The sequence below is a fragment of the Rhamphochromis longiceps genome, linkage group LG8, assembly GCF_057381845.1.
Source record: "Rhamphochromis longiceps isolate RC_006_pf linkage group LG8, R_longiceps_female_GT1.1, whole genome shotgun sequence".
NCBI lineage: Eukaryota > Metazoa > Chordata > Actinopteri > Cichliformes > Cichlidae > Rhamphochromis > Rhamphochromis longiceps.
Genome location: NC_140564.1, coordinates 14330648 through 14340433, shown reverse-complemented (window position 1 = coordinate 14340433; position 9786 = coordinate 14330648).

Here is a 9786-nt window from a genome sequence, read left to right as displayed (position 1 = left end):
ACTTCAAATCTGAGCAAGCACCTAGCAAGCCGCCACGGGAATGTGAGATTCACAGAGAAACCCCACCACTGCACCCCCGCCTGACATGACCGCTGCAGCACCGGGTAAACCTCCACCGGCCCCACTCCTGCTAAACAGGTGAAAATAGATTTAAGAGCGAGTAATCTGTAATTAGTAACTAATTACTTTTTTCAAGTAACTTGACCAACACTGGTAACACAAGCAAGAAAAACACAAGCATGCTGGTACGGGGCTCTAGACTGACTCAGTACCTGATGATCACACTGTGTGCTCCAACAAAAGCTAACTACCTTAGTAGGTCAACTGATGAGTTTACAGTGGGTGAAGATACATACACACACACACACAGTAGGGAGCAATGTATTACGCATCCCTATATCATCCTTCCAGAGTTTTTATCAATTGCGCTTTGGAAAGCAGAAAAAGAGCTCCATGGGAAGTCTTTGCACTTTCTGCCATGTTCACTTGTTGTGTGGGACCTAAATGAATTTGTTGGTTTTGGGAAAAGTAATATATGCCCGTCTTACAGCCCGTCTTAGGGACCCAGACATGACATGAAAAAAAGGCATCCACTTCTCCAAGTCCCAAGCAGCCATGGAAACAGTGTGTCTGTTATAGACCAATGCCACATTTATTATTCAGCAAAACGACAAACACAGGAGTATGAAATTCTCAGGGTGAGGATTAAGAGTAATGAGCCTGCAGGTTGAAAACTTCGAACTTAAACTTTATTTATCATTTTAATTTGTCACAGCATAAAAAGAGAAATAAGACCGGAGCAAAGGCAAGAACCATGAACGACCCAGCAGAAGTTATTTAGGGACAGAAACATTAATAAATGGAAAGAATAGAACAAAAATTAGTAAAATCTAGACTCATCAAAATAAACTGCATGTAAAGGATGGACATGGCTACCAATTCAATTCAATTCAATTTTATTTATATAGCGCCAAATCACAACATAAGTCGCCTCAAGGTGCTTCATAGATACAGAGAAAAACCCAACAATCATATGACCCCCTATGAGCAAGCACTTTGGCAACAGTGGGAAGGAAAAACTCCCTTTTAACAGGAAGAAACCTGTTAAAAGTCACACACTGACATCATTATGTTGGTTCTTTGGAGCCAGGAATGATCATATTTTTCACTTCTTAACCAGTGTTAACTTTAACTGCATCTAAAGAGTGTAGAAGTGCTTTGCACAGACAAATATAACAGCAAATGAGTACAAATGTGTAAAGTGGTTGGGTTCAGTGGTTCATATTAGCAGAAGGGAAGTCAATTAAAGCAACCGTTATCTTAATAAGGTTTAAAGTGTGACACAAACCCGAAATGGAGACAGTTGAGCTTCAAAGTAAAAGCTGCACCTTTTGAAACATGCTCACTACAGTTTCACTACAGGTCACGGACAGTTGGCAACTCAATATTTTACACCCAAGCACTGCAACCTGCTAGCAACTATAGTGAGATTTCTTTTGGTTTAGCATCCGCTTTGGTCAGGGAATGCATTTTTCCTCTACTGGTGGTTGCCGTAAGTTACTAAGGGGTTTGTAAGCCTGTGTGCCTGAGGCCGGAGAGATGCCAGCTATTCCAAAGATGGCAGTAATTGTCATTTTAATACTTACTTGTTTATTAATTGTTATATTTCAATAAAAATAGGCTAAAAGGGCTTGATTTGGCGAAAAAAAAAAGTTTAAACTGCTTGCTGGAGAGTGACTTTTTGAACACATTAGCTATATATTTCCCCTTATAATGCCTATATCATGGACTAACCAGGCAAAAACTCACTTGGTGTGTATAACATGCAGCCACTTTTGCCCTGCTGTAGCATTTATAAGTCTATAAGTAAACATATGTCCTTTTTCATGATATTGCTGTTTTCCTATTTTTTTTATTTTTAAGTTTATTTAATTAACTGTCATACAGATTTCTATAAACAGGACTGTTATGAACAGAATTGCCAGACGACCACCATTACCCCAGCCCTCCCAGCTCTTTTAAAATTAGCTTTAGAGCTATCACATTATGTGTTTTTGGTAGGTTCTCTGTTTGTGTGTCCAAATTGGAATAAAAAAACAAAATAGATGGCAACAACAGCCACGGCGGAATCATTCCCGACGATGAGATTACCGAAGGAGACGAGAACAAGCTGCCTCTGGAGGTCAAGTAGATTCCCAGGGGTAGAAGTGACTGGAACAGACAGATGTCCTTACGAGGATAGAGCTAACAGGAAAGAGACAGAGGGAGAAAGAGATAGTAATGCACCTGGACAACAGATGGTTCATCAGCAGGTCTCGCTTTGTCCTCACTGACAGGAAATGGATTGCTGAAGGCCAGACTGTTACCTAATTACTACAGGGCTACACGCACACAAACAGAAAACAAGCACTGAGAGACTTACAGTCACATAAACTCACACACATCTGCACACACACACACACACACACACACACACACACACACACACACACACACACACACACACACACACACACACACACAACTATATATGAGTCATACTATACACAAAGCAGCAAAAATACACACATGGCCACTCTCATGCTTTTATATGTGTTGTATATATTTGTTGTAATGGTTAATGTAGAATTTGATATGCAAGATTTAATTGTGCTAAAAAGTGAAAACACAGGAGAACAGATGGGAAAGAGACACACACAAAAAGAGGAAAGTGAAATTAAAGAGTAAGACTGTGCTTAAGATCAAGGGAAGAGAATAGAAGAGAAGATGCTCAACAAGCTGCCACACAGTTTCATCACTTATTAAAAAACACAAATAAACAGTAAACAGAAAACAAAAAACCCGACATGGAATCCATTATCCTTCATTTAGCGTTCAAATGAAACGTTCTCTGTTTGACCTTTCAAAGAACAAAAGAAAACCCACTAAAGTGGAGTTTAATGACACACAACAGGTATCCTTGGTTGAAAAGCTGTAGTAGTGACTTGACTCATTTTGCCCTTTCGGCAGTGAGTCTTTAAACCAAATCAGCCTTCATTTAGAGCGGAGGAAGGAGGTTCGATGACACACTGCTGCCTCCAGCTGAGTGTTTCGCTGTGTCGCTGCTTCCTTGGCCAGCAGTCTCTGTAATGTGGCAGCAGCTTTTCTCAGCTTACACTCCTGGATTGCATGGTGACGCAGCCCGTTATAGCGTGTCAGCAACATCTCTCACTGAGAAAGTCTAACACAGTTTTCCATCAAATACCAGAATGCACATGCAAAAACCACCAGTAAAAAGCTGCAGGCCTTTCAGCTTGCCCAGCTCCAGTCATTGTTAACTAGAGATGGAGACGCCCTCAAAATAGAGAGAGCTGCCGTCTCTTGTGAAATTAAAACAAGCGCTGCTTTAGGTGACAATAACCGACTGCGGCCACAAGATGAAAGTAATATAAAGGCTGGATGTGCACATCAAGTGACAGCAAGGAGCTTTATGACACTGAGGTGAAAGGAGAGATAGCTTTACTTATGTATGTTTTAATTTCTGTCTATTTTTAGATTTAATAAGGCAAGTACTGCTTGCGTATTACTTATCTTCTTTTAGGTTTTAAGATTTTGGTAAATGGACTTATTCTTATAATCACTTCTAAACCCTATTTGTGCTCTTATGGCACTTTACACAGCATGTCTCATACTACTTTTTATACAAGCACAGCTAAGTGCTTTCTATCTAACATTCACGAAATGTTGCATAAAGTGCAAAATATTCCTAAGCCTAACCTGCATGTCTCAGATTTTCCTCCAAGTATTGTGAGAATGGAGAATTTGTTTTTCCCGACGGGAGCAGGCAACATTCAAATGTACAAAAGCCTTAGCTATTTGGATAATGACAAATTTTGTACTTTTCCCTCTGTAGAGAATCACAGTATAATTAATTCAAGCTATTGAGCTCTGAATGAACTGCAGGTTGTCAACTTTAATTTAAGGGCTTAATGAAAGTTGTGCATTAAACATTTTTATACATATCCTTCCATTTTCACACGATGAAAAGTAATTGGAAAAATTACTGGCTAGCATTTTCATGATAAAGTGAGGACTTCAGTTCAATTCAATTTTATTTATACAGCACAAAGCTTTGAAGACCTAATTCAATTCAACTTGCATTTGATAGCTTTTTACTAAAATTGTCAATATGAGCAGTAAAGATATGCTGATGCAAGTGAAGGGGGCCATTATTAGGCTGATAAACTAAAATAAGCCCATTATTGAATCACTAATTTTGCACAGTCATAAAAAGAAGTAAAGTCTAGCTAAAGTAGACAATTCTTTTTTGGTTAGGAAAAAGTGCGTCCAGACCACGCTCAGGGAGGCAGACATCTCACTGTCAAAGTCAACAATGAAGACAAATGAAACTAACATGAGATTGTACCTGAATCGCGCGAAGATCGGAAGAAAAACAGAAATAGCTCATAATCTATAACAGTATGCCACATTATGGGTCAAACATGGCAGAGGTAGTGTTATGGTTTGGGCATGTATATGGCTGATAGCTGAATCAGGCCACTCGTGTTTACTGATTATGTAACAAGTGACAGAAGCAGCAAGATGAAATAGAAGCGACACTATACTACTATATATTATACGATGCTCAAATTCTGTCAAATGCTGCAAAACCGATCAGACAGTCCTTCACAGTGCAAATGAATAAGGACCCAAAGCAAGTCAAGAGTTTCTCAAATGAATAGAAATGGCACATTCTTCAATAGCCAAGGCAATCACGTGATCTTGATCAATAGAGCATGTTTTCCTATTACAAAATACAATGCAGAAAGACTGAAAAACAAGCTGCAACTGAAGATTCTGCAGTAAAGGCCTGGCAGATCATCAGGCAGATCATCAGTATTTAGTGATGTCCATGAGTTCTAGACTTCAGGCAGTTATTGACTGCAAAAGGATTTGTCCAATTAATTTGGAGCCTCTAAAATGTGGGGGGTTTTGTATAAAAATGTCTGTAATTCTTGAACAGTTAATGCAAAATGTTAGTGTCATTGTCTTTTATACCAAGAGATAGTGTTATAGAATTTAACTGTCAAATAAATCAAATAGTGTTTATTTGGTTTGCTGCTGATATACATACGAGAAGATGCAGTTAAACACAGAGTGCATACATATGATGAATAAATATAAAAGCCTGAAGCTTAAATATAAAAGATCACAGGAAGAGCACACCTGTCTGATAGTCATAGCTGTGACTGTGTGCATGTATTATATATATCATTTTTTTAAACAGACACAGACACAGACACACAGGCTACTTTTTATGCAATATTATTCATAGTTTTTAGTCATGGGGCTGGCACAGAGAACTGGAGAGTAAATACATCATTGGAACATACTGGGGACTTCACAGAACTGCAGCACAGGCCTGTCAATTTCCCATCTGTTTGCAAACTATGAATATTTAGACAAACACACACAAAAAGACTGAACTTCCTGCCATGGTTCAACCTCAGCAATGCTTTACATGCATTTTGTGAACAACCCCTCCCCTGAAAGTGCCACCAGGATGAAAGGTACAGCTAGGTTTATGTATTATGAGCTTAATTAATTCTGGTGTAGGAGAGGTGAGGTGTTAGCTAAATAGCTAATCCATTGATTGCTAGTTTTAGGGGGATCAGTTTAAATGATCAGGCACCAATAACATGAATTGCCCCTGAGAACAGAGAGGTGTATGGATTTGGGCATGATGGAATGTTATTACTACCCAGGAATGCATCTTCATTTTAAAGTAAGTGTAAAACGTTCCTTTTTGATAAAGCTAGTCGGAGGTTACCATGAACCATCTCTTAGTTATGCTCCTACATGCACAGACTGCTGTTGGACTTCCTGTGATACACTGTGCACTCCATCTCACCTCTTCACTCCTAACATGTAAAAACCAAATTCAAATTCAAATTCAAATTTTATTTGTCACGTACACAGTCATACACAGTACGATATGTAGTGAAATGCAGCACGTCATTATATTTTCATGTTCTCTCTTACTTACACTGTTTCGTGTCTCCCTATGCTCTCATTTGCTGCCCCCCCCCCAACTCTGCTTCTGCTGGAGGTTACTTCCTGTTAAACAGGTGTTTTTCCTTCCTACTGTTGTTTTCTCCAGAATACTGTAGGATCACCTACAGTTCACTCTATACTTTAAAGCACCTTGAGGCGACTGCACTGAACATACCTGGTAAACAAAAAACAAAAAACAAAAAACAACCTGGTAGCAGAAGAAAGCTGTGTTTCATCCTCTATGGCAGGTTTTACTGTAATAAGATGACACTTCATAAAAGCTTTGAATGAAACAGTCTAGTCACTGATCAATCAGTTAGGAATTTAAAACACTACTCTGCAGCACTAATGGAAGCCAAGAACTTGATAGGATGCATTACATTTGCTGAGATTAGTTCTAATGGCTGTTTTTAAAAAAAGAAAGAAATAAAAAGCTGAAGATAAAAAATTATTAGCACACAGCAGAAGTGATTATGGGATATTTGCACATGTAGAGGAGAAAAAAATTAAAGGGTAATTTTTAAAATATGCAGTGTTTTTGCACTTTTTCCCCTTAATGCATTTATCAGTGTTATGCTTTTTTTGCCGGATTAGTATAGTCAGACTAATAACCATAATACATTATTTTTAGTTAAAAAAAATAACAAAAAAATTATAATTGTAAATGAGTGCTTTTTCATAATGCCAGTTTGTCAAATGTGTGAGTGCCACTCAGCAGGTGTATTTTGCCTCCTTGGCATCCCTTTTACAGACGTACAACGGTCACATTAGGAGGCTGTGACATAGAAAGGTGAGGTCACTTGGACCTTTCCGTTTTACGCTTTTTCTCAGAGGTTGCTGGAGACATCTCGTTTTTCATTCTGACGGACAGAGTTGTTAGAAATTGTGTTGTGATGTCATTTTACTAGTCATTTTTTTATTTTAATGATAATGGTATGCGTGTAATGCCTTCCATCTTCAAAAACACACAATAACTAACAGAAAAGAGAATACATTTATAAGGAAAAGAGGAGAAAACAATGGTCGGTTTATAGTTGTGCGAAAACACTTCAAGCTGAGAAGTCATTCAAAGTCACTAAAAGTCTCCTACAGGGCAACTTTACAATCCTGCAAGCAAAGAGGAAATCCAGAAGTAGGAGCTCCTTCTGCATGAGGGAGCAGCTACACCTATGGCCCTGTGTAATGTGTAATTAAAAGAGACCCTAACCCTTATCTGGCCGACACTGCTGGCACTATTCTTAAAGGTATGGCATGCGATTTTTTTTTCTTTTAATGGTACAGCAGCTAAACCGTCATGTTATCTGTCATAATGCCACAGAAGTTTACATCCATTCTTCATGGGCATTAATGTCACTGTAATTTGGGACTTTAAATCGTTTCTTTGAACTGTTCTTTTTCCAAGTTGGAATGATTGCACAACAAAAGTCTTTAAGTGGAAATATTATCTGAATTTCAGGAGTGGGACCACACTTCATTCACGCCCCTTCTGGCCTCAGGATATATATGGTCCCTTCACCAATACCTGCTGTTCTCATTTTCACGCCCCACCCTTCTCCCTCCCCTTTTCCTTCTTTCTTCTCTTCTTCCTTTCCTTCACTTCTCGTTAGTACATGGGGATCTGCCCGGCCCGGGAGCCACTGCCAGTCCCCTTCCAGGCCTTCCCCAAACCGCAGCACCGGTACACGGTCCCTCATCCATCATTGCTCATCGTAACTGAGCCTGTGGTCCCAGCTGGTGAAAGACTTTAAAAAACACAAGTTTGAATTTATTTTGAGTTTTCTCTAATCCACACAGTCAACAAATATATATATGTTGGTCTCTTCCACAGTTTGCCTTTTTCCCCATCTCCATCCCCTCACCCCCAATCGGTCATTGCAGAGGGCTGCCACTCCCTGAGCCTGGTCGTGCAGGAGGTTTCTTCCTGTTAAAAGGGAGTTTTTCCTTTCCACTGTCACTATGTGCTTGCTCACATGGGTTTGCTGCATTTTGGCATTTTCTCTGTATTATTATAGCATCTTTACCTTACAGTATACAGCACCTTGAGGTGACTGTTGTTGTGGTGCTATATAAATATTATTGAATTGAACTGAATGTCAATAAATTCTGTATGATGAGGCATGCAGACCTTGAGCTGTGAAATCAGAGGCTTAAAAGTTGCAGAGAGAAGAGTAGTCAAATATCCAGCCAGAATTATGTCAGAAACTTGCCGATGGCTAACAAAAGAGTCTGGTTGCGCTGCAACAAGCTGAGGGCCATTTAAGCAAATATTAATGGGTGTGTGTGTGTGTGTATACTTTTGAAAGAAAATCCAAAGTAAATGCAAAGTTCTGCACCCAGTTCTTCGTTTTTAAAGTCATTAAAAATGTATGTTATATAATAATCCACTCTGGAAAAAGAACAACTCACAGAAATCTTTAAAAGCCCAAAATTACAAAGACATTTATCTCCATCATGAGTGTATGTACATTTTTGATCACAGCTGTATTTATGGACACAGGATTTTTCTATCAATATTGAAATAACTGTCAAAATACTCAGGTAAAGTGGTGAACAAGCTGGTGAATTGTCTTTAGGTGTTAGGTAATGGAGTAAATGTTTGGGGAAAATATGTTCCTTAATCAAATTTAACCCGGCACATTCAAAACTTATGAATTGTGAGTGAAAGACCCATCTCGCTATTGCTGTACCCAGCACTAAGACGCGTCTTAGACAAAACAAAGTTTAGAAAAATTGTGAAACTTTAAGTAGGCTGACATTTGAGCCCTTATACATCAGGTATTTAAATCATTTCTATAATTTGAGCTTATTTAAAGAGGATGTTGTTTTCTAACTTAGGAACAAAGCACATTACATATGCGAGTATACTTGTGATAAGTGAACTGGGCTGTGTAAAATCTTTCACATTTTTCATCATTGTACCCAGCCTGTCACAATAACAGTGAGGATAAGAACTAATCTGTCAAGATGATACCGAGAGACATCCTTTCAATAGTCCTGATATGAAGCAAAGACAACGGGGGAAAAAATCCATTGACACTCAGACAAAAGACTTGAAACAATTGTACACTGACACTCATAAACGTGATCAGCTGCCATTGCACTGATGCCAGATTTTGTCCTGGTAAATGTATAAAGTCCCATTGCCTGCCAGGCTGCCAAAACACAATCCCATTAGCATGACATCTCTAAAGTGCATTTTACTCATTGGCACAATACATCCTAAATGTCAAGTCTCCTGTTAGTGTTGTAATAAGCCTCTCAGTTGCCAACTGGCTGCTGCGCCTCGCAAGCGGCGCTCAGTTTCAGCACCAGCTGTGCAGCATTAGCATTTGCAGCAATATCTGTGTTCCACCAGCAGGAGTTTAGCAAGCAATTATGGGCCCATGAGGAGGAAGGTGACATGGAGCCACTTGTGTCATGGTCCTGGGCCATGTTGGCCCAGTGTTCTTAGTTTTCTTGTATGTTTGTATTTTGTTCCTTATTTAGGCCATGTTTTCTGAGTTGCCCTGTTGTGTTGTTCCCTAAGTGTTTTCCCTTCATGGCTTTTACCCCCTGTGTATCTGTGAGCCCTCGTCTCTCCTTATGTTTTATTCCATGTTTCCCCTGCCCATTATGTCCAAGTTCTCCCCGTGCTCTCTCTCCCCCCCCACTGTGTGCCCTGTGTATTTATGAGCCCTCGTCTCCCTTTGTGGTTGTTTCATGTTTCCCCAGCCCGTTATGTCTGTGTTTTCCCCGTGCTCTCTCTCCTCCTGT